The sequence below is a fragment of the Acinonyx jubatus genome, chromosome A3 (genome assembly GCF_027475565.1).
Source record: "Acinonyx jubatus isolate Ajub_Pintada_27869175 chromosome A3, VMU_Ajub_asm_v1.0, whole genome shotgun sequence".
Lineage (NCBI taxonomy): Eukaryota > Metazoa > Chordata > Mammalia > Carnivora > Felidae > Acinonyx > Acinonyx jubatus.
The window spans coordinates 30740303-30766618 of NC_069388.1; the positions used below are offsets into that span (position 1 = coordinate 30740303).

The window sequence follows — 26316 nt, forward strand, 5'->3', positions numbered from 1 at the left end:
CTCTGAGATTGAGAAAAATCTGAGTACAGAGATCACAAAGGCACACCAAATTCATGCAAAATCAGAGACAAAAAAACCTATACTTGGTCACATCCTGGCAAAATAATTTAGCTACAGGAAGAAAAAGGTGTAGAAACATCCAGAGAGAAGGAGAAAATATTTGGTTTACTTAATAGCAATGATAAAGATGAGCCCCAGGATTTTCCAAGGCAGCATGAAAATGCCAGAAGGCAATAGAAAGTGAATACAGAGAACCGAGGAAAAGGTTTCCCCAAAGAATTTTATACCCACACAAGCTGCCCTTAATGTAGGAAAACCAAAAAATGCAACCTCAGACATGCGCAGGCTAAGAAAAAGGAGGTGGGGGGAGGCTGAGAGGTTGAGGTTTATTATTCCAACCACGTAAGAGGCAAAATCCAGGGAGGCCACTAATACACAGGGCTGCTAATCATGTATGCCAACCCCAACCGTCAAGGTCAGGGCAAAACTAAATAATGAAGATAAACCTAATTATAAGACTGAATGCAATGTCAAATTATTCTCTAAGCATATGGTAGGTGATATGAAAAATGTAATAACAATAAAGCAGATCAAGCAAGATTACATTAATAAAGACTGGAGACAGGCAGTAAAATAATGCTGAACCCCATCTTGCAAACAGGCAGGAGTTTTAAAACACCATTAGATCTTAGCGACAACTACTGGAGAAACAGGGGTGGGTTTTTTGGGGCTTGGTGTGTGTGTGTGTTTTAAAGGAAACCACATTAAAATTTGAAACATTACAGACTAAAACACAAACCAAACTGTAAATGAGTTAAATTCAACCTATTCTCAGATGCACCAGAAAATAAACACCAACACCCAACAATATACCTTAAAGTGTCACATAAGTAAAGCAACAGTAATGCTGCCTCGTGATTTTTTAAGTAACAGACACAATGAAATCATGCTAGGAAGTAATAAATGCGGGAAAAGTAATAAATGGGGCAAACTTCACATTGGTAAAAAGTAAAAAATTCACAAATGAAGCATCATGTCAATTTTTATTTCCAAACATTACTTCATGGACATAAAAAAGGTTCATAAACACACCTGTCTCCAAGAAGATGGGTGCAAGAGGGTGGAGGGACAGGGGCATAGGCTGCATCTCCATGTGAGTTTTCTTATCAATTAGAAAACCTGACCAATAAAATGAATAAAGCACATATGATAGGTACCAGACTGTGCATCCCACAGAAAACAGAACCTAATTTCATTGGCTAAAGAGCATTTGTGAAAACTGACCATCATCGCAAATGAAAAGTTCAACCCCCACAAAAAGGAGCATTTATTTTTTCCTCACTGCCTGAGGATAATGCCCAAAGAGATCAAAAGAATTATTAACCAACAAAGTCTAACAACTTCAAAATTTTCAACCTTTCTCCAAAATAACTGTTGGGTCAAAGGTGAAGCTGAAACTGTAAGCACACCCTTACGAAAAGGAAGAATAAGCAATAAAATATCATACACAAAGCGTAAGAAATTAGAGAAAAATTAGCTAGAAAATAGGAAAAAAAAAAAGATAAATTTGATAAATACATCCAAGAAGGTTCTTGAACACACCTCCCAAGGCCAAAGCAGATGGAAACCTTCCACTCAAAAATACACAGGCCCAATTAGCTTCCCAGGCAAATGTCTCCAAGCGCTAAGGAACAGTCACTTCCTATGTTACTCAGCTGCAGAGCACTGGAAAAGGAGAAAAAGACTGGTGAACCATTTTAGAAATCTAGTACCATCTTGATCTCCAACTTAACAACGAAAAGGAAAAAAACCCAGTATCACAACTCACATCAACAGGTAGGAAGAAGAAAGCCTATAAGACCAATGAAAACCAAAAAGGCTCTGGATAAAACTCATCATCAATTTTCAAATAACTCTTAGCACATTTGACACAGAAGAAAACTAGTCCTCCAAAAGAATCCCTATCTCATGCCAACAGCCAGTGATACTCACTCCGAAAAACCCCAAGTGGTACCCATTAAAGCCAGAAACAGATGGAGTCTGATAGCCTCCACTATAGAAGGCTGTCCTAATTCCTACAATATGAAAAAAGGTTTTAAAGGTTCTAACACTGGAGAGGCGCTGGGGTGGCTCAGTAGGTTAAGCGTCCTACTCTTGAGTTTGGCTCAGGTCACAATCTCACAGTTTGTGAGATGGAACTCCCCCTCCCCCAGTTGGGCTCTGGCTGACAGCATGGAGCCTGCTTGGGATTCTCTCTCTCCCCCTCTGCCCTCTCCCAACTCTTGTGCTCTTGTGCACTCTCTCATAATAATAAACTTTAAAAAAAAAAGTTCTAATACTAGAAGTGGAAAGACAAAGTAATGATTTACAGGTATAACTCAGAAAATGAGTTTAAAAACTTAGAATAAAATACTTCAGAAAGGTAGGTCATTACAAAATAAACACAGAATGGGCTCCTGGGTGGCTCAGTAGGTTAAGCTAAGCATCTGACTCTGGATGTTGGCTCAGGTCATGATCTCATGGTTTGTGAGATTGAGCCCCATGTCAGGCTCTGCACTGAAAGCAAGGAGCCTACTTAAAGACTCTCTCTCTCTCCCTGACCCTTCTCTGTTTCTGCGCACGTGCTCCCTCTCCCCCCTCTCAAAATAAAAATAAAAAATAAAATTGGTTTAAAAAATGAACACAGAAAAAACATGCCAAACACTAGCATTAACTCATGATTTGCTCACCTTGTAAAGTATCGTATACGTGCATGCACAAGTATACTTACTAGCAAAGGAGGTGGCAATACACCGATTACTTTAGTCATTTCTGTAAAGCAGGATTCTGAGTATTTCTTCTTTACATTCCCCTGATTTTCTAAGTTTTATGTCCCTCCCATTATTAAGGGACAAATCAGAAGTAGTTGAAATCTTAGTGCCTGGAAGTGTAGTAAATCTAGGACCAAAAAAATATGCAAAGCAACTAAAAGGCTAACCTTAAAACAAATACTGAAAAAAATGTTGAACTCTTCAGAAATCATTATGCATTTGAAAATATTTGATTAATGTAATCTCTGGTTTATGTTTTCCTTTTAAGGACAAAATCTGAACTGTTTTGAGAAAACATCCTTCTATCTGGGTGGTTATTTCTGCTTTTCCAAATAAATGTTATATACTGACATTTTAATGTTTAAAAATGGAGTAAAACAACAGAGCAAGTTTAGGATTATCAACTGGACAGAAACTACTCTGATTCTGTAATGAGCCAACTTGGGGTGGGGAAATAATTCTGGAAACACGAAGAGCAAAGGCGCTGACTTACAGCACCCCCTAGTGTTACAACATTCAACTGGCACTTGGTAAAGTAAATTGGAAAATACAAAACGGCCTCAATAAACTTCCGGAAAATTTCAAACATACAGAAACCTAAACAGAATTAAAAAACACTTTATATACAACTTACTTCCAACTATGCGTTGTTCTATGTGCAATGTCTGTATTTCATCAGAAGTATCAGAGACCACCAGGTGTCTCCAACAAGAGTCCTCTCTCACTCAATTTATTATTACAAAACCCCTTGATTTTAAGCTGGGGACACAACCAACAAAATTCAGGCAACATCTCCCGGCTTCCCCTGCAGCTAGATGTGACCACATGACTATGTTCTGGCCAATGGGATGTGCATGGAAGTACGTCCTCTCCTTCCCCCTAGCTGCAAGAACCATCTTGAGCCATGTTACTAAGTCAGTATGCTAACAACGGTGAAGCAATAAGAAAAAAGGAGCCAGGTTACGTGACAGAAAAAAAGCTTCCATTTCATATGTGGTTATATTAGAATTACCAAAACTATACTCTTTAAAAAAAAAAAAAAAATGTAGGCACAGACACAATGTGGCAAAACAACACATTTTAGAACTAACCCCACTTACTAAATTTTCAAAAGGAAATGGATCAGTACACATTTCAAACCTAGATGAATGTTATTTTCCTTCAAACGGTAGCTTCATGATCAAGGGTAAACATCTGGGTGAGATGAGTAAATTGACTGTTCACCTTGACTATCAAAGACTTCAATAAACGGGCTTGGCTTCTCTGACATTTAAAGGCTACTTGTTCATGGTCTCAAAGCATGACTCAGAATGTGTACTGACAGCACATGCCAGAACTCCAGCATTGAAAGTAAAATCAAGTTTCTCCGGCTCTCAAAGTAAATCCATTATAAAGACTGCATCCTCCAAACCCAAGATTCACATCACAGCACGGCCTAGTCAGCACCATGCAGAACACAAGGATTAGCGGGAGAAAGCACTTCACTGGGAGTCCAGAAGCCCACACTGCAGACTAAGCACAGTGGCGTATGTGCAGGAGAGTCATTAACTAGTGGGCCTCACGTGTTTTGCTCTATAAAAGAAGGGTGTTGACCTACCTCTGTGGTTTCTGCACTTCCGTTTTTCGTAATGGAACAAGCATTCTCAAATCTTATTCAAGGCCTGGAGAGAGGGAAAAAATCACAAGTAGGTGGGTGAGGTCATTAAAATAGGGACTCCACGCTCTTCACTGTAAAGTTTTAATACATATTTTCCAGAAATAAAACTAAAAAGTCCAGCCGGTAAATCAAAGAGTCCATAACTTAAGAGAACTTTGCTGAAAGCAGCAAGAAAACTACCCTGACCAAATTTCCTATCAGCAGCCTGCAAATGCTCCACTACACCCTACCACCTCTTATCACTGTTGGGTTCTCCTAACACAACGCTTGGATTTTGAATGGGGGGGGGGGGGGGGAGGTCAAAGAGCAAGAAGGGCAAAAATCAATTACTTTAAGTCATTTTAAAATAGCCAGTTTTTACAATTTAATTATTTGGGTTAAAAAAATATAGGACATACTTATCAGAACGGAGAAAACAAACATGAAAACTGCTGAGACGATACACCAAGTTCTGATCAGGACACAGAGCATTTGGGACTCCCATACCGTCCTGGTCAGTACATAAAATGGCACAACCACTTTGGAAAAAGTTTGGCCACTCCTTATAAGGTTAAAAGACACATTTACCCTATGACCCAGTAATGTTACTCCTGTTCATTACATAAATGTAAACTTCTGCTCCATCCAAAACGTGCACATAAATGTTTATGATGGCTTTATTTATGATAGCCCAAACCTGGAATCATTCACCTTTAGCCAGTGAATGGATAAACCAATGTGGCATATCCCTGCTAATGAGAGGTCATCCCACACCCATCAGATAAGGCCAGTACAAAAGAGTTTAATAATACCAACTGTTGGGAAGACTGTGGATAAACAGGAATTTTCCCACTCTCTTGCCAGAAATGTAAATTGGTTCAAACACTGGGCAAAACAATTTGGTGGCAGCTAGCAGGTTGAAGAGGTGTGTGCACTATGATCCGGCAATGTCACTTCTCAGCATCTTGACCCTGTTTTTAACAGTACATAACCAATATATCAACAGAATATAAAAGTTAAGTTCTGCTACTTAAACAGAATTTAAAAAGAGCAGTTCAAATGAACTCTATCTAGCTACTCAGGTCAGCATGCCTTGAAAACATTCCTGAATGAGCAGACTACAGAACATGTATCACATGAAATCGCTTACTTAAGGTTTTAAATCATGTAGTCAATACTGTATGTGATGTGGGTTTATGGGTATATAAACATGTAATTCAAAAGTGAAAATATCGATGCAGGGTTACCTCTGGGAGAGAAGGGAAGGAGAGGACACTAGTAAAGAATACAGAGTATCTAAAATGTTTTATTTTCTTTAAAAGGAAGGAAGAAAGGAAGGAAGGCCTAAAGCAAAAACAGCATGTTTAGATTTATTAAATCTGGGTATCTGGCATATGAGTGTTCATTCTTTGATTTTTTTTACATTTGAAATTTCACAATTAAAAAGCAGACTCTTAAAGGATACACAAAACAGACGCATAAAAACTGGTACAAGTAGTTGCCTGCTGAGAAGGGAGAGGCAATCAGACAAGGAGGGAGACTTAATTGCCTTGACTGTCCTCAGGACCTCTTAAATTTTGTTCCGTGTATATCCATTATCTATTTTTCTTTAATTGCAAACACATCTCATGTCCTCATCACCTCCAATCCCACCTCCCCCTTAGGGGGATTTTCATTTACAATCAGGCAAGGCCACTAAAGAGGCAATGGAGATTCCAGACTCCTGACTGGGCCACATCTGAGCTCCATAATCTCAAGAGGTCATTTAACCTGCTCCTCTCCAAGGGTCACGCCACTTCTGAGACCCTACCTTCTGTGAAAACACAAACCTATCTCCATAAACCAGGGAACAGGAAGCAGTTCTCCTGTGACCACAGCAGGAAAACTTAGAATCTGTTACAACAGCTCCACACAGACCATCAGTGGGATTGCCTCATTTCCTCTGGAAATGGAATAAAGTGGGCAGAGATGTATTCAGATAGTTACTATTTCTCAATACTCGAGGAAGTAGGAGGGCAGGAAGCTGAGGGGATCGTTTATCTGAGGACTTCTTAATGAACTAAGAAGCAGAAGTCATGGTGGAGAGGACAGGTGGAGGATGAAACTAGAGGAGTGAACAGATGACATAAGGAACAACAACAACAACAAAGTCAAGGGTCTGGCTGAGCCCAGAACTTGGACATGGGTGACAGAAAAAGTCACTCTGATACCTGGTTTCTCTCCAGCAGAGCATGACGGACAAAACAAAACAAAACAAAACAAAAACACAGAGAAGTTACAACAGCAGGACTGTGCCACTGAGGAAGGCTGGGAAGTCACCCAGACAATTCAGTGAGGAAACCAAGATGTCAGCAAGAGGACAGTCACATGACTCCCTGAGGAGTCCGCAGCAGGTAAAAAGGGTGAGGAAGGGAAGTGGAAGCCAGAGAGCACCGCAGTGCCTGAGGATCAAGAACTAGGAGATGAGAACGAAAGAGACCTAGGGAAGGACAGGATGTGTGCAGAGAAGACGCTCTCGAGCTCAAGATTCCAAACGTGTCATCTGGGAGAGAACAAGGCCCAGGAAAGTGGAAGTAACTGGAAATAAAAGTTCCAAAAAAGATCCTGTGAAGGGAGGGTGAGGTTTGGATTGGAGGCGGGAGGAGCCAACAACACAGAGACAATGTTAGAAGACACAGCAGAAAGAAAAGGAGCAAGCCAGGAGGCAACATTCTCAAGAAACATTAGGAACGGTTGAGAAGTTGGTAGACGGAGGCACAAAGGTAAGGGGAGGGCGGGGCGACAGACTGGTGTGGCCTTGAAAATGGCAGGCTTTGTAAAGATGAAGGCTGGAGGTCACCGTCCACTGTTCTCTCCATCTGGAAGGAGGGCACATCCAGGGAATTCCTATTCACATTTGAGATCTCTGGTAAAATCACCAATTCCTCAGAAAATCCTTCCCAGACACCTCAAAATCAAAATCAAATCACACACTTTGCTTTGCCATCCCCTCCAAAGCAACAACCACAATGCATACCAAGTATCCCTCGTCGTTCAAATGTACGCTCTTCTTGGGCTCACTCAATGAGAAATCCACATTTTTCTTAATCTACTTGGTTTCTAAGCTTTGGCTAACAAAAAATACAACTTCAGAGAATAAAGGGTACATCTAAAATTTATCCAGAGAGCCACCGAGTCAGGAAGGCTTCTGGTTCTCTGGTAAACTGGGCTTCAGAACACCTTAACCACACACGCTTAAAAATAGTCTGCTTGGGGACACCTGGGCGGCTCAGTCACTTAAGAGTCTAACTCTTGATTTCAGCTCAGGTCATGATCTCCTGGTGTGTGAGTCTGAGCCCCCCAACAGGCTCTGTGCTAACAGTGTGCATCCTGCTTGGGATTCTCTCCCCCCACTCCTTCCCTCTGTCCCTCCTCCACTCACTCTCACCCTCTCTCTCTCAAAAAAAAAAAAAAAAAAACTAAAAACATAAATAAAATAAAATTTTTTTTAAAGTAGTCTGCTTGGCTGTAAGAATTCCAAATACTGTCAAAATTTGCTTTTTATTTTTTCATTTAATGTGATTCTCACTGTATTGCTGACAGGAATATAATCATGTATAAGCTTTCTTATAAAAAATATGGAAATATAAAAGAGCATACATGAAATCAGAATCTGCTTGTAAATCATTCAAAAAATCTTAACACTACTGAATAATTGCTTAACATCCCTTCAATAGGCAGGCACTTGCATTAACTGCTGGTGGGAATAATAATTGGCTTAACATTTCTAGATGGTCATTTAACAACATCAAAAGCTCTAAAAATACACACAGCCTTTGACCCAATAATTCTATTCATAAGGAATTTAACAAAATAATTAAAATAGGCTCAATTTTTCATTACGAGAACGTTCACCTAAAAGAGTACACAGAACAATCCAGAACTGGAGAGGAAAATACTAATGTCTAAACTGGTTGGTTAAATTATGGATACATTCTTAGAATATTGTGGGGACTTAAAATTTTGGTAACAGAAGTACCCACTGACATGAAAGATAATGTGTTGAGCGTGTCCCTGAAAGGAGGAAAAGGCGGGTTACAAAACACACTGAACACTTCCATTACAGCGTGTACATACACACATGGAAAACAGGAAAAACACCAGTGTCTGGTGATTTTGTGATTACCTCCAGATGACAGGATGACTTTTTGCTCTTTTTTGATTTTTGCTTTTTCTACAGTGTGTGTATCATTTTAAAGATTTCGTTTTTTAAAGTAATCTCTACAGTTAACGTGGTGATCGAACTCAACAACCCCAAGATCAAGAATCGTATGCTCTATCGACGAAGACAGCCAGGAACCCCTATTTTCATTTTTAAACCTTAAATCACTGCCTAAGGACAGTACTAAAATAAATATGCAGGCAAGACAAACTAGGTGAAATTAAGGCACTCAAATCCTTGTAACGAGATGCTTAGCCCCTCATTTCCAAGGACTTATTGACAGCAGCTGAGTAACTAAAGAAACCAAAAGGTGTGGTCAGAAGGGAGGCACTCCAACGTTCTGCAAACTTTCAGAGTGGAGGACTCCCGATTTTCCTGTATTTCCTCACAGCCCTGTGTTCTCTTCAGCTACTTCCAAAGGCTGTTGTCATCTAAAGACAGTACTGTACTGCACTTCTTCACGTGTTTCTAGGTAAAATTCTTCATTTTAAAAGAAATGAGAAATATTCACTGGACCCTAAAATAGGGGAGCGCTGAGTAATGAACAGAATTATTGAACCACTATGCTATACACCTGAAACTAATCTAACACTATATGGTAACTACACTGGAATTAAAATTAAGAAGTTAATTAAAAAAAAAAAGAAGAAGAGGGATGCCAGGGTGGCTCAGTCTGTTGAGCATCCAACTCTTGATTTCCACTCAGGTCATGATCTCACAGTTGGTGGGTTCAAGCCCCACAGGGGGGCTCCTCACTGTGAGTGCAGAAATTCTCTCTGCCCCTCTCCTGCTCATGCTCTCTCTCTCTCAAAATAAAGAAAGAAATAAACTTAAAAAATTTAAAAATTTAAAGAAATGAGAACTATTCATTAGACCCTAAACTTCAATGTATTATAACCTAAAATTACATTTATATATAATGCAAAATTTATATTTAATATTCTTATGTATATAAACATAAACATTAACTTATTAAAATCATAAGCTAATATTATATCTAAAATCATAAGCCATAAAACATTTGTGATTCTTGGGTAAAAGAGAAAACTAGTTTAAAAAATCTGTATACATATATGTAAATTTTAAATACATTAAAAAAAATTTTTTTTTCTTCTCAAGCCAGGGAATAAATGAAATAACATCTAGAAAATACTGCCGTATCAAGCAAATTAACTGAACCGGTTCAGAACCATTTTCCAGGCAATGGGAAACCTCTCAATTTGACAGGGAAAAAAATGAGAAAGGGAAGCTGAAAAAAGCATCGTTTGATGATGAGTATATGGTATTACACAGCCCATGAATATAAGTGGCTTATGTTATGAAATACCCAAAAATCCAAAAGCTTAAAAGTTGAAAACACTACTTAATGTACATAAAAACAATGTGGGCCTTGAGCCACCCAACCCAAGAGCACCAGCCCCATGGGACTACTAAGCACTTGAACCGTGGTCAGCCCAACTGAGATGTGCTGTTAAGTATAAAATACACATCAAACTCCAAAGACTTACTATGGGGAAAAAAAGCACATCTTACTAATAATTTTATATTATGTGAAACAATAATTTTTTAATATATTAGGTTATAAAACCTATTACTAAAATTAATATTACCTATGTCTTTTTACTTTGTTTACTAGAGCTACTAGAAAAATCACATATGGGACTCCCATTATAATTGTATCGAACAGTACCGGTCTAAAGAAAGTGGATACCAGGAAAAGAGAAAAAAGTTACTGCAGAGTACACAACCATGATAATCATGATCAGACTTCCATCCAGAGAGTATGTTGTGATACTGATTTTACAAGCACACGTGCACACAACACAGGCAAGGCCGCGTATCTTAGCCCAAACATCAGAACACTGTAGTACTATGCTCCACCACCAGTTCTGTAGCCTGCCTTCTGATGGAGGGGAGCAGGTGCCATAACCTAATTTCTCACACTCACAGCACCAGAAAGAGGGAGGGAGCCAGATGTGAGAAAGGTGAAAGCAGAAATCCACATGCTAACAACAAGCAGGAGCTAAAAGGTCATAAGGGGACCTGGGGGCTCTCCCCTAGAAGCTCAGAACCAGCACAAGAAACCTAAATAAAGCTAACAGGATCTATCCATGGGGCTCAAATCCAGAGGGGCTTTGTAACTATTGAATTGCCAAGTTCTAGTTTTGTATGGCAAAACTAAAATAAAATACATGTATGAAAAAAAATTATCATTAAAAGGAATGGGACAAAGTTATTGATGAGATTTTTCCATACCAAACAGAAAGGCAGCAAAGGACTTAGGCAATTTATCAACAGCTGGTAGTAATCCAACACTAACACATTGATTTTAAAACAAAGCCCACTGAAAAGGCCAGAGCTGTTCTAATGCGCTTGGAACCCCTTCATAGTAACGGTTTCATAGAAACCATCTTCCTTCCTTACCTTCTTATGCAAGCTCTGTGATCATCATCAGTGTTTACATAGGTTTTTGAAAGTACCCACTTTTCCCAGTAAATATTTAATTCTCTTGTTGCTACCGATCAAACTATAAACAATGCAACATTTTATATAACATGTTTAGTTACGAGAAAGTGGGACATTGACGTCAATAGCACACAGTCTGTAAACCAAAATTACCAGACAGAGACTCTCAGAAATCACCCACTAATAAAACAGAGATTTCTCCTCACGGCTGAAAGTTTTTAATCCAGTTTCTATCCGAGTCCTTCCACATCTGAGGATCAACTTCTAAAACGTGCCTGAAGCAGAACTGGGTATGCGGTCTGCAGGCTTCAGGCGCTGGGCAGTGCTGGTGTTCTTGGCTATGAATGCCCAGACAAGTGTATGCTCTTGAGAACAAAGATGAAAGGTACTAACTAGCAAACCTTCTCTTTTCTCAGTTTAGTAAACTGAATATTTAGGATCTGTACTGAAAAAGAAAAGGATAAATCAACCATTTGGCTAGTTTCCTGAACTGCCAAAAGTCTCAGCACTGAGATGGAAATGGATTATATGTGAAGCCATCTGCCATCTCAGTGGACAGATTGGGACAACGAGTCAATCACAGAGACATGATAGATCCTTCCCAAACTGTGCATGAGCACTCGGAGAAAACAGCTCAACAGAGCCTGAAATGGTCAGAAATGAATTTGTGGAAATGGGATTTGGGGTCAGCAGGAAAGTCCTGAGTGGAAGGCCACCTTGGAGACCAAGGCGGGCAGGAGTACTGCAAGTCTCAAGGCCATGAAAACAGCTTAACCACAGCTCACAATGGGAGGTGGAGGACGAAAACAACTTGCAGGGTCAAAGGAGTCTCAAAAGTCCAATGTAAATGCAACATGGCTTTAATGAGACATCAGTTTCTGGGCAGGTGAGGAGAGAGAGTCCACCACTGGAAAAATCTCAAGATGGAAGGTCAAGAAGCTACTGTGTTAATCCAAGTATAAGGATCTTGGCAACTGGGATGACAAAAGGGATGACAAAAAGGGACGAATAGAGTGAGTGATTTAAAAGAGAAAAAAAAAAATCAAAGATCGGGTGTCAAAGAGGACCTCTAGAAAAAGAACAAGATTGTCTGTCTCCTTTAAATAAGTAAGGAAATGGGCTCAACAAGGCAAGTAACGAACGAGGTCTGGACATGCTAAATTTGAGCTGGGGGTGGCATGTACATCTGACAAGTGCCCACCAAAGACGAGAGATTTGAGAAAAAAGCTCTGTGCACAGAGCAGAGAAAGAGATGTGTGAATAGAAATATAAAGATGGTTAACAGAAACTCTGAGAGCTGGGAGACCATGTATTCGGCAGATATTCCCAGAGATATTCACCTCACCTCCCTCGTGGTAATAAATATTACTTTTAAGAAAGTATTATAAAAAGGCCCCAAAGAGCCAAAATAATGTTGAAAACGAAAACCAAAACTAGAGGCATCACAATTCCAGACTTCAAGCTATAAAAGCTGTAATCATCAAGACAGTATGGTACTGGCACAAAAACAGACATGTAGAGGGGCACCTGAGTGGCTCAGCTGGTTAAGTGTCTGACTCTTGGGTTCAGCTCAGGTCATGATCTCACAGTTTCATGGGTTCAAGCCCCACATTGGGCTCTGCACTGACAGTGCAGAACCTGCTTGGGATTCTCTGTCTTCCTCTCTCTTGCTGCCTCCTCACTCATGCTGTCTCTCAAAACATATAAACTTTTAAAAAATTATTAAAAAAAAAAAAAAAGACCAATGGAACAGAAGAGAAAACCCAGAAATTAACCCACAAATATATAACCAACCAATCTTCAACAAAGCAGGAAAGAGTATCCAATGGAAAAAAGTCAATCTCTTCAGCAAATGGTGCTGAGAAAACTGGATGGCACCATGCAGAAGAATGAAACTGGACCACTTTCTTAACCATACACAAAAATAAATTCAAAATGGATGAAAGACCTAAATGCAAGACAGGAAACCATCAAAACTCTAGAGGAGAAAACAGGCAACAATCTCTTCGACCTTGGCCGCAGCAATTTCTTACTACACATGTCTCCAGAGGCAAGAGAACAAAAGCAATAATGAACTACTGGCACTTCAAGATAAAAGGCTTCTGGAGGCACCTGGGTGGGTCAGTCGGTTCAGCGTCCAACTTTGGCTCAGTTCATGATCTCACAGCTTGTGGGTTTGAGCCCCGCCTCAGGATCTGTACTGACAGCTCAAAGCCTGGAGCTGCTTTGGATTCTGTGTCTCTCTCTGCCCCTCCCCTACTCACGCTCACTCTCTCTTTCTCTCTCTCTCAAAAATAATGTGGAAAAAAAATTAAAGATAAAAGCCTTCTGCACAGCAAAGGAAACAATCAACAAAATTAGAAGGCAACCTACTGAATGGGAGAAGACATTTGCAAATGACATATAGGATAAAGGGTTACTATCCAAAATCTAAAAAGAACTTACCAAACTCAACACCCAAAATACAAATAATTTAGTGAAGAAATGGGCAAAAAACATGAACAGACACTTTTTTCAAAGAAGACATCCAGATGGCTAACAGACACATGAGAAGATGCTCGACATCACTGATCATCAGGGAGATACAAATTAAAACCACGATGAGATACCACCTCACACCTGTCAGAATGGCTAAAATGAACAACTCAGGAAACAACAGGTGTTGACAAGGATGTGGAGAAAAGGGAACCCTCTTGCACTGTTGGCAATGCAAACTGGTACAGCCACTCTGGAAAACAGTAAGGAGGTTCCTCAAAAAATTAAAAATAAAACTAGCCTACAACCCAGCAACTGCACTACTAGGTATTTATCCAAAGGATACAAAAACGCTGATTCGAACGGGCACATGCACCCCAATGTTTATAGCAGCACTATCAACGATAGCCAAACTATGGAAAGAGCCCCAATGCCCATCAACTGACGAATGGATAAAGAAAATGTGGTATATATATACAATAGAATACTACTTGGTGATGAAAAAGAATGAAATCTTGCCATTTGCAACAATGCCGATGGAACTAGAGTGTATTACGCTAAGCAAAACAAGTCAGTCAGAGAAAGGCAAACATCATATGATTTCATTCATATGTGGAATTTAAGAAACAAAACAGATGAACATAGGGGAAGGGAAGGAAACATAAGATAAGAACAGAGAGGGAGGCTAACCCTAAGAGATTCTTAAATACAGACAACAAACAGGGTTACTGGAGGGGTGTTAGGTGAGGGGGATGGGCTAAACGGGCAATGGGCCTTAAGGAGGGCACTTGCTGGGATGAGCACTGGGTGTTATATGTAAGTGACAAATCACTAAATTCTATTCCTGAAACCATTATTACACTATATGTTAACTAACTTGGATTTAAATAAATATAAATCGAAAAAAAAAAAAACGTATTACATACAATTTGATGACAGCTTAAGACAACAACTTGGGGCCCCTGAGTGGCTCAGCTGGTTAAGCATCCGACTTCAGCTCAGGTCATGATCTCACAGTTTGTGAATTCGAGCCCCAAGTCAGGCTCTGTGCTAATGGCTCAGAGCCTGGAGCCTGCTTTGGATTCTGTGTCTCCCTCTCTCTCTGCCCCTCCCCGCTTGCTCGCTCTCTCTCTCTCTCTCAAAAATAAACATTAAAAAAAGAAAAAAAGAAAAAAAACAAACAACTTCACATAGAAAACAAAAAGTGGAAGAACTCCACAAATGTTCACGGTGGTGTCATTAGGTGGTGAGACCAAGGCTCTTCCTAAATTCTTGGAATTTCCCTTTTTTTTTAAGAGCAAGTATGGACTTTCTATTAGAAAATGAAAATAAATTTTTTTTAAAAAGAAATGATACCCTTTCAGCATTTATAGAAGCTCTTATAAATGTATACCTAAATACTGAATGTCACTGTTTGTAAATTAATAGTAAATAAAAGTACCACTGACATAACTTTCTATACCCACCATACTGAATACATTTAGTTTTGACAAGACAACCTGTTTGCAAGAATGTTTATTAGGCGTATAAATTCTTGTAGCTTCCCTACGGGACAATTTGTCAAAATTAAAAAAGTAAAATTCATAAGCACTGTACTCAACAATTTTACTGTTAAAAATTTACTTATGGGTATTGTCCCTGAAATAGGTGCAAGAAATTTCACTGCAATATTGTTTGCAATAGCAAAAAATTTTAAATAACCAAAATACCCATCAAGCCTTGGGGCAGGAGAGCATGGGAGGAAATGCAGTGTAAATGTGCTTATTTAGTCTCACTACTTAAATTGAAGAATGCTTGAAAAAGAAGGAACAGGTCTTCAGTCTCTTTACCCCCGGGGTTCAGACCTGTGACCCAGACATGGAGCCTCAAAGACAATAGGTATTCAAAAGTTTGCTGATTTAAAAAAGCCAAAAGCATGTAAAGGAAAAAGAAAATACTTACTTCATTACCTGTACATGGCAAGACTTTGCCTATTTTCTACTTTAATCTACTTAACAAGGAATTTGGCCTACAACAGCCCATTACCTTATCATTAGCATTAACCAAACAATTAATTATTCCCAGGATTGCATTTAGACCTTTGGTGACATGTACAAAGGGCGAGGTCAAGCACAAATGAATTCTAACACTAAAGGGCTGTCAGCACAACTGCATCATGAAATGCAGAACGAGAAAGATTAGGTTTCAGACGCACCTAAATGCCGTGACGTGAACCTGTCCATATGCTTTCCGTTACAAGCCGCTGAGCTACATTTCCCGGTGCTGAAGTCCAAGCTCGAAACCACAGGAGGATCCCGGTTGTCAGAGTCAAGACCTAGCTAGAGAAAAACAGATGATCAATAAAAACAGAGTAATAATAAACCTAGCAGGAGGCACTCTGCATGAATGGAATCTACTTCTCACTCAGCTCTGCCCAATCCTAGAACTTGCTCTGTTGCTCCCTCATTCTTAAGGAGCATCTAGGAGTCCCCAGCCCATCCCCAGGCAGAAGCACAAGCTGCACCTTCAATCCCTTCAAAATTGGCTCTCCATTTGCACAAAATGTGTTGGGAGATGGTATTTTAGAGTATCTGGAAAAAGCAATTTTGTACTTAGTTGGGGGTTTTTTCCTTTTAAACTCCATATTCCCTAGAATAAGATCTCAATTTCCAAAAAAAAGACAAAAAAACTTCTCTAGTATTCAATATGTGCCAAGCACTGTACTACACACTTCTTAAAATTAATAAAGGGAAGCCTCACTAAAGTGGAGTGGGGAAGAGACTAAGGGAAGCTAGAAGAGGGAAGCCACTACCAATCGGTCAATTACAGGAAATTGTCATCACAGACCCCAACAGAACAATCTCTACAGGAAAGAATCATCAATGACAGGCCTCGACAGAGAAAGATATAGACTGCAGCTCTACAAGAAACTGGCTACCCTTGCAACTCAGCCAATGGCAAACCATTAGCCTGAATTAGTATTCTCCTCCAATGGGCTTTGTTCAAAACAACCCCTCCCAATTTTCTCCTTCTCCGTAAGATAACCTTCTTTGTTGGACTTGCCTATGGCTTTGTTATAGCTTAATGCCCAGGAGTTGTAATTCTTGGTTACTCCCAAATAAACCCATTTTTGTTGGTAAAATAACTTTTTTTTTAAGATTTATTTTTAAATTTATTTATATTTAGAGAGAGAGAAAGCAGGGGAGGGGAAGACAGAGAAGGAAAGAATCCCAAGGCTGTCAGCGCAGAGCCCAACACAGGGCTTGAACCCACGAACCGTGAGATAATGACCTGAACTGAGATCAACAGTCGGATGCTTAACCGACCGAGCCACACAGGTGCCCCTAAAATAACTTGTTTTTAAGGTTAACATTATTTGGTGGGATCCAGAAGACCACCAACAAATCCAAGGCTAGTGAGCAAATATGCACCCATACCCACAGAGCTCACTGCTTTCTTGCCCACTCTAAAATTCTTCTTCTGGATTTTGAGCTCCACTCTTGTGTTTTAAGCTCTCCAGGAATTATTCAGAATCTGTTTTAAGGCTTGGTCCTTTATAAGAACACTCGTTTGGCCTTTGGTCCGACTCCTCTTAAGAACTAGGTCATTCCTAATAAAACTGCTAGTCCTTGGCCCAACTTCTCACGAACAGGGCTGTGCCTACCGGAACAGAGCTGGCCTTTGCTCGGATTCCTTTTAGAACCAGATTGATCATACCGTTTAGGAATCTTTCTTTCCTGCTCTAGAAAAGACAGACAAACCAAAATAAACTGCTAAGAAGTGGGATCCCAGTTATCAAGATGTTTTGAGGGTGACCCCTCTTCCGGCACCCTGGTCAGTTCCTCTTCACGCACACAGTAGTTTAAAACTCCAATGACCATTGCAGGGAACTCGCCATCTCTCCCAACTTACACTTCATCGAAAGTAAATTGGACAGCGCCGCCTGAGTGGCTCAGTCAGTCAGTTAAGTGACTGACTTCGGCTCAGGTCATGATCTCACAGTTTGTGAGTTTGAGCACCGCGTCGGGCTCTGTGCTGATAGCCCGGAGCCTGGAGCCTACTTCTAATTGTGTCTCCCTCTCTCTCTGACCCTCCCCTGCTCACACACTGTGTGTGTCTCTTTCTCAAAAATAAACAAACATTAAAAAAAAAAAAAAGTAAATTGGATAGCCATGGCTCTAAAATTGTCAAAACTGAATGGGATGCCTACTTTGGGATTGTGAAGCTTCGGAATTCTGAAGCTATAAGGAATCTAAAATTGCCTCTCTGCAAAATACAATTTCTAGATTAATAGAGACAAACAAAAGAAAGGGCTCCTGAGGCCTCTTCCCTTCCTGTCTTCTAGGTCTCAGGATGTACAGCAGCTGTCTTGTGTTCAGTCCCCACCTTCACTTAACTTTTTTCTCTGAACCTCTCCCCACTCCCTTCTTTCCTGAATCTAAGAAAACTGCTCCTTTAAAATTAAGTCTTCTGGATCTGAAAAAACCCCAAACTTCTTATGTTCCCTGGACCAAGGCCAAACTGCGAGCCAGAGTTGAAGAGTTTCCGAAAGTGACTCAGGACCCACGTTTGCTGGAGAATTTAACATAGTTACTCCAACTTACCACCCTGCCTTCTCAGATCTGTATCAGTCAGCCCATGTGCTTGTTGGTGAGGACCAGGCCTAACACGGGATGAAACTAATCCCATAAGAACAGCCTAAAGGATTCAGAGAATTAACCCTAACTTTTGGCAAGATGCTAGAACACTCGCTGGAAATCTCCATTGAGCAATTACAGTAGATTTCCTAAGACTGTTGACTGGAACAAAATTCAGGCTTCACAAAAAAGCCCGATCAACCTGTTCACGACCATTATAATCAACTCCAAATGATCTTTCAAAAAGATTCTGGTCTTCCTTTAGAGGCTGAATCCAAATGGGTAGCATTAACTGCATTTACTAACAGGCTGAACCAGGATCTTCTGGTTAAAGGACCAGCATGGAATGGGAAACTGTGCCCACTCCAGAATTAGCTAGCTCGGCAAACCAGCTCACCCACATGCTAGAGGAGTCACCTCAAAGAAAGACCACTAATATTCTCAGTTTTCGACTCTGGCAAATGAAGGTCCCTAAACAGAACAAAACCCCCTGGCTTTCTGCTATCACTGCAAAGGGCCAGGGCACTAGAAAAAAAAAAAAAAGACTGTTACAAACATAAGCATTCCAGAAGCCTTCAGCCCTCTAGCCAGCCTTTCCACTGTCCTCCTAATTCCCAGTGATGGGACTCTGAGGACCTACAAGGGCTCTTCCCACTTCTCCCCATTAACTGGCTTGGAAAAAATACTCTCCCGACTGAGAATGAATCTCTTTGTCTTGGTGACCCCAGAGCTGCATTCTCGGGGCTCAACACCACTCCTATAAAGCAGGTCCTGTCTCAGAGCATGAAAACAATTCAAATAGAGGGGGTCTCTCATAAACCTCAACAGGTTCCTGTCTCTGCACCTGCTCCCATTTGTTTAGGCCTGTTGAGATTCCCATCTTCACCTCAAGTTTCTCTACCCCATTCATTTACTGGGCCAAGATTTCTTAGGAAAGTATCATGCCAGAATTTCTCCCAGAAAAAAGAAATAATTATAGAATCAAAACCACCAACCACATGAATTAATTGACCCTTCAACATCCCTGATGGCACTATAATAGAGTCTGGGGACACTGATCATTTATCCCTATTAGATCAGCTACCATCCTCTTTATGGGCAGATTCCCCAACTGATACTGGCAGAATTCACAGTGCACCTCCCATCAAGATTCAAACAGATCCTTCAACACCTCTCCCCAGAGCTAATACCCTATAAGTAAAAAAGCCCTTTAAGACATCAAGCCCATAATAGGAGACCAGAGACTCAGGGCCTTTTTATCCCCTGCACTAGTCCCTGTGATACCCCCATTTTATCTGTCAGAAGACCCAGTGGCTAAGGATGGAGGTTAGTCCAGGACCTCAGAGCAATAAATAACACTCTCCCTTGGCACCCCATTGTTCCTAACCCCCACACACTGACATCCATCCCCACTGAAAGCAAAGTTTTCACTATAATTGTTCTATACAGTGCACTTTTACTATCCAGTTGACAGGGATAACCATTATCTTTTTGCTTTCATTTGGGAAGAACAGTACTATACCTGGACAGTAATGCTCCAGAGTTACAGAGAGAGTCCTTCTTAACTTTTTACAAACCTTAAAAGCTGATTTGGAAGATATAAAATCTTCTGCAGGCTCTGGTTGGTTACAACATGTAGATGATTTGCTTCTCTGCTCCCTTTCTCAAACCTCTTCACAGGAGACAGCATTCACCTGTTAAAACTTTTGGCCTTAAAAGGACAAAGTCTTTAAAGAAAAAGTGCAGTTTGCTCAAGCTAAAGTTCATCTGAGGGCACCTGATTTCAGAACAAGGCCTACACTTAGATCCAGGTAGCTTTCGTGGCATCCTGAACTTCCCAAAACCTACAACTAAATGCCAATTACAAAGTTTTCTTGGACTGGCTGTCTACTGTCGAAATTGGGATTCCAAACTTCTCTCTTACAGCTCAAGCTCTATAGGCTTTACTAAAAACTGACAAACCTGACTGCGTCATTTGGAAAGAATGAGAAGACCTAGCTTCGGAGACTTCATAAAGGAAAGTCTAATAAAGCCTCTTGCCCTCAGAGATCCTAATTATCAACTCCCCTTTTCTCATTGTTTGTGAGAGGGAAGAAAATGCCCTTGGAGTACTTGCCCAAAAACATGGGGGACCATCACTGACCCTTGGGGTCTTAGAACCAAGCACTGGAGCAGCCCATGGCCAGGGATCTCCCTCCTTGCCTCAGGGCCATTCCTGCCACTGCCCTTCTAGTTAAGGCCTGTGAAGGGTCACAGGCCTCCCTCTAAGCACACTTGTGCCGCGTACAGAGAAGCCCCCCTAAATCCTCACCACTGCACTCACCCAGGAGATCCCCCTAACTGTTCCTCATATAACTCCTCCTCACTGCAAGAACCTTAACCCTGCTATTCTCCCTCCTCCCTGGCAGAGACCACTCACAACTGCTTCAGACGGACAGATCACCTCTTGACTCCCTGTGACTGTTTATAGGAACCTCCTCTAACCGATGCAGATTTTTCATGGTGTCCCGATGGTTCTTAAAGGATGAAAATGGCAAATCCTGTGCTGGGAATGACTCCTTTTGAAGCCACCGAGGCAGCACTTTTACCTTTCTCTATCTCAGCCCAACAGGCCAAGTTCTATACTTGTACCTTGGCCAAAGGTAAAACCACAAACATTTATACCCATAGCTGATATACCTTTGAGGTAGCTCAGGACTCTGGAATGGTACCCAACAATGAGGTGCTCTCACCTCCAATGGGGATAAAATTTTAAATGGTTCCTATGTCCAAATTTTATCAAATGCCACACTTTGGCCAGATACTCTTTTATTAAAGTTCCTCAGCATTCTAGACTCCACTCTCTGGAGGCCAAAGGAAAACACCTCGCTGATATTTCCACCAAAGCACTGCTCTCAAAGCAATCAAGAGCCAAACCTCTGTCACAGTCCAAAGGGATATTCTCCCAAATGAAGATTTTGAAAAACTGACCAGAAACGCCCAGTAACTGGCTCCAGAAAAGGAAAAATACTGGGAACCTAATCACTGTTGGTTTGATAAAAAGAACTGTGGGTTAGACCAAATAATCTGGCCGAATTCATGGACCAATACTGGTGGGGAAATAAAGCTACAAAAAGTGTCTACCCCACTTGTCCCATGCATCCAAAACACAACGCAGAAAAAAGTGCTCACACTGCTCATTTTAAATTACCTAAGGGGCCATTCAAGTTTTGGTAAATGTATTGCATACGGCTACCCCCATCTCATAGATTTAAGTACGTTTTAGTAATGGTTTGTAGGTCTTCTCACTGGACCAAAGCTCTCTTGTAGACAGACCACTGCTACTTGTGTAGATAAAATTTTGCTAGAAAAAAATTACAACGGGACACCTAGGTAGCTCAGTCGGTTGAGTGTCCGACTTCGGCTCAGGTCATGATCTCATGTTCCATGGGTTCAAGCTCTCCATCAGGCTCTATGCTGACAGCTTGCTCAGCGCCTGGAGCCTGCTTCGGATTCTGTGTCTTCTCTCTCTGCCCCTCCCCCACTCGCGCTCTGTCTCTCAAAAATAAATAAATGTAAAAAAAAAAAAATTAAAGAAAAAATTATACCAATGTGGAGAAGCCCTCTTTAACTTCATAGTCCTCAAGGAACCCATTTCACCAGGTGCTTGAATAAGTCCGTACTGTTTCACCAGTTTTACAATACTCACTGGGTGATACCATTCTCAATCCTCAGGTTGGTCAAATGCACTAAGGACACTATTAAGACTCAATCCGCAAAATTTATAGAGACCTCCCATATCATCTGGCCTAAAGCATTCCCACTGGCCGTTCTTAACTCAGATTCACCCCTTTGGAACTCACAGACTTTTACCCTTTGAGATAGTCAGAGAAGGTCCAATGCACTTGGCCCCTGACTCCTTTGACCCACAATTAATAAAGATACACTTCGGGGACGCCTGGGTGGCTCAGTCAGTTTAGTGTCCGACTTTGGCTCAAGTCATGATCTTACAGTTTGTGAGTTCAAGCCCTGTGTCTGGCTCTGAGCTGACAGCTCAGAGCCTGTCAGCTCAGAGCCTGGATCCTGCTTCGGATTCTGTGTCTCCCTCCCTCCTTCCCTCCCTTGCACTCTCTCTCTCTCTCTCTCTCTCTCTCTCTCTCTTTCTCTCTCTCTCAAAAATAAACACACACAAAAAAAAGATATACTTCAATATTGTAAAGGCCTAACTGCTCCTACTAAAAATAACCAGAAGATTGACAGAGCAATTTCACCATGCACTCTTGAGAGATGAAGACAAGTATCACACCTTAATGCCTGGGTGGCTCAGTTAGGCATTCGAATCTTGGTCTCAGCTCAGGTGATGATCTCACAGTTTGTGAGTTAGATCCCCACATCAGGCTCTGTGCTGCCAGTGGGGAGCCTGCTTGGGATTCTCCCTCTCTTCCTCCCTCTCTGCCCCTCCCTTGCTCACATTCTCTCTCAAAATAAATAAATAAATAATTATTTATAATTTTTATAATATAAATTTTTTATAATCTAAAAAAATTATAATTTTTATAATCAAAATTAAAAAAAGAAAAGCATCACACCTTGCAACTGGAGATTTTATCTATTAGAAAAGACACCTCCAGAAAGAGTCTCTTCAACTTCACTGGAAAGGCCCCTCTTACGTACTGCTAACCAACCCTTGTGCTGCCAAACTCCAGGGAATAGACTCTTAGATTCATGGACATGTCTAAAGAAAGCAAACTCTGAGTGGACCTACACACCATCTGATGACCTGAAAGTAAAGATTTCCCTGTATTGAAGCAGACAACATCTGAGGAGACAGCTTCCTCAAGAAGCCAGGTCTGGTAGAAGGCTCAGGATACAAAGTCTCTCTTTTTCATTTGGACTATTGTTAACCGACTCTGGATTCTTTTCCAAAACTCGTGGTTTCTGAATTTCAGTTTTACTGTACTATTGACACATTTGGTTAGAACAGTTTTCTTGAGATAACAATACTGTTTTAAAATGTCTTTGAAGTTTTGTTGTTTTGCAAAAAGCCCACCAACTGCTGCTTCATGCTTATACCTGCACTGTATCTTCCCAAATGTACTCGGTTAATTCTCAGATTCTCACTATTCTGCTTTCATGACTGCTCAACGGGTGACTCCTCATCTGCATACAGGACTCTGGGTTTGCCTCTGGAGGGGGATCTTTTCTCCCCTAAACTGGAATGAGTGCCAATGAATATTTTTAGTTGGCTACTTTCAGATCTAGGATCCTGTTTTAGAACCACCACACAATTTGGAATTGTCACGTTACTTTTGATTCCATACTTGCTGCCTGTCAAACTTTTCTAACAACGTACCCAAGAAGAGATGATCTCCAACACTTACAATCGTGCTAAATATGGACTAGAAGTAGGAGGTACCTGATTGTTCTCCCTGCTCCTCCTCCTTGTTACTCAAATGTGACCTCAGATTTCCAATCCAAATAATTTCCCCCCAGTGTGGGACATTATACCCAGGAAAGGTCTTTCCTAGAACTGAGGGACAAAAGACTCTTGATCAGCAATGCCTCTGAAGAAAGATCATGATCAAAAGGGGGAAAATGTGAAAATTTATAAAGAGAAACTCAATAAAGTGGAGTCAGGAGGCTAGAAAGGGAGCCAGTACCACTGAATGTCAATTGCAGGAAGAACTGTCAATTACAGCCCCCAACAGAAGAATCTCAACAGGAAAGAATCATCAATAACAGACCCCAACAGGGAAAGATGTACACTGCATCTCCCATAAAAAAAAAAAAAACAAAACTAACCACCCCCCTGGGACTCAGACAATGACAAACCCTTATGACCCTGGATTCCCACTTTTCTCCAATGGACTTTTCAAAACAACTCCCACCTTCCTCTTGTTTCTCTGTAAAATAACCTGTTCCTCCTTTATCTGCTGGGCATAGCTTGCATGTCCAAGGTTGCAAGTCTTGGCTATTCCAGAATATATCCATTTTTGCCGGTAAAGTAACTTTTATTTTTAAGATTAACACATCATACCTGTGCGATTATCTTCATAACCACCCTCCGAACTACTGGGTCCACACTTTACAAGTAAGAACCCAAGAAGGGAAAGGCCTGGTCTGGGTCCTGGAGCTTCTAAGATAGATGACAGTAGGGGTCAGAGCCCATTACACCCATGACAACGGAGCCCTCACCTTTATAACTCTACATTGCTTTCAGTGCCGCCACTAGAATAAACTGCTGATGCTGTCTTTAATAGGGAAAACAGAAGAGACAATTTGATTTCTTAAAAATCACCTTCTTTTAAAGCGTCTTACAAACCTATTAATATACATCGGAAGGATGCTTATAAAAAAGCTGGATCACATTCCACTTTTTAGGCTGGGTTATCAATAGGTACACAGATAATTCATTTTCTTGTTTATTAAATGAATGTGTTTTTTATACTCTTGTACCTATGCAGAGGCATCACAATAAAAAAGAACCCAGAACCTGACCTGGGGAGCTATCTCTGAAACAGCTGGCAAGGCACCAGTCACCAGCCTGGCCCTCCATTATAAAGAAAAATACAAGGGTGCCTGGGTGGCTCAGTTGGTTGAGCGTCCGACTCTTGATTTCAGCTCATGATCTCGCGGTTCATGATGTCGAGCCCTGACACCAGGCTCTGTGCTGACAATGTGGAGCTTGCTTGGGATTCTCTCCCGCTTCCTCTCTCTGCCTCCCCCCACTCCCTCTCTCAAAATAAACAAACTTAAATTAAGTAAAATCACACAGGTGATGACAGTTTAGTCAGATACCAACAAGTTCTTTTTGTTAGAAAAAGTTAGCTGTGTCTACGGACATACCACCCTGAACGCGCCCGATCTCATCTTATCTCAGAAGCTAAGCAGGGTCGGGCCTGGTTAGTACTTGGATGGGAGAAAAAATTAGCTGTGAGTCAATTTTTTTTTTTTTTTTTTTTAATGTTGTGAATCTTCCAACTCCACAGTTTGTTTTGGAGCAAGTTAGCATCACAATCACTGATCTACTAGAGGTAGATAAGCAACACAAATGCCATCAGACTTGTACCATCCAGCCTTCAATAAGCCTCCAGTGATCCTATTTTTTTAATTTCAGAAACTAAACATTGGTCTTTTGCTGTTTGGAACAAAAAAATTACTACTTATTTTAATGGATTAGAATATGAATGGAGAAGTTATTTTTCTCTTGCTAAAACATTTTGCATTCAAAGAGGAAAAACAAGGTAATTTATTGCCCAAAATAAAATCTTCATAACCACAAATCTATTTTAAGCTATGTTTATTAAAAATTTAGAGTCAGAAGGGAAGCACAAAGGCAACTTCCATCAATGAAGATTAGTCAAGAAGAGAAAGAATGGAAATAACAGAAAATAACAAAAGAAAAGCTTTAAAAGAACAGCTTATTTTCGGTTAAACTGAAATTATATATTTTGTCCTTTGAGAAATGCAAGTTGCACAATATGTATAGTATAATCCCATTTTTATTAAAAGTGTAATTATACAGAACATATTTGTGGACATAAGAAAGGGCTGGAAAGAATAAAGATCAAACTGCCTTGAAGTATAGGGGGTAAAAGAGGCTGTGTGACTTTCAAAATTTGCTTTATCCAATTCTGACAAGTTATAATTATTTTCCAACACGTGTATGCTTCTTTTGTAAATCCTTTAAAACGCTAAAAATAAAAGAAAAAAAAGTAAGAAAAAAAGTTTCCATGAGGGCAAAGCTGCAATTAACAAAATCACTTTAGCTGGAAATCAAGAGAAAAATTATAGAAGGACGAGTGCAAGTACTATGACCCCATGAAGATTTGTTTTTGGAAAGTATTTTTTAAGCTGATTAGTACAACCAGTGTCTGGAAGGACTGGCTTTCTACTTCACTGGACGACTATCAGAGACCAAAACACAGAATTGGGTCATAAGTTTTAATATTGGAAAAATACAAATATATTTTTGAAAGGGGAATTAAGCAGGAGGAGCCGAACAGAAACAAGACTGAGTTATCAGGGCGCATCCTTGAACTTCTGTCCTGGTGCCAGCCAGCACCCCTCCCCTTCGTGTGCCACCACACTCGACATGAAGACCTGCCCTTTGTACACAAGGTTACAAGGCTG

The 26316-nt window shown here is 40.6% G+C and overlaps 1 protein-coding gene across 7 annotated transcripts in view; it reads right to left on the reverse strand.

Annotated features, from left to right (window-relative positions):
• SLC23A2 (solute carrier family 23 member 2) overlaps nt 1-26316 on the reverse strand; it is a 133812-nt gene that overhangs the window by 91677 nt on the left and 15819 nt on the right. For 2 of the 7 annotated variants that reach the window (XM_053200216.1, XM_027069611.2), the window contains exons 2-4: nt 15783-15906; nt 5259-5417; nt 4408-4471 (exon numbers count right to left, since the gene is read on the reverse strand). The gene's annotated coding sequence lies outside the window, so the exon portion shown is untranslated. The remainder of the gene's footprint in view (nt 1-4407; nt 4472-5258; nt 5418-15782; nt 15907-26316) is intronic. The other 5 variants (XM_027069618.2, XM_027069609.2, XM_027069610.2 and 2 more) reach the window with 4 other exon arrangements.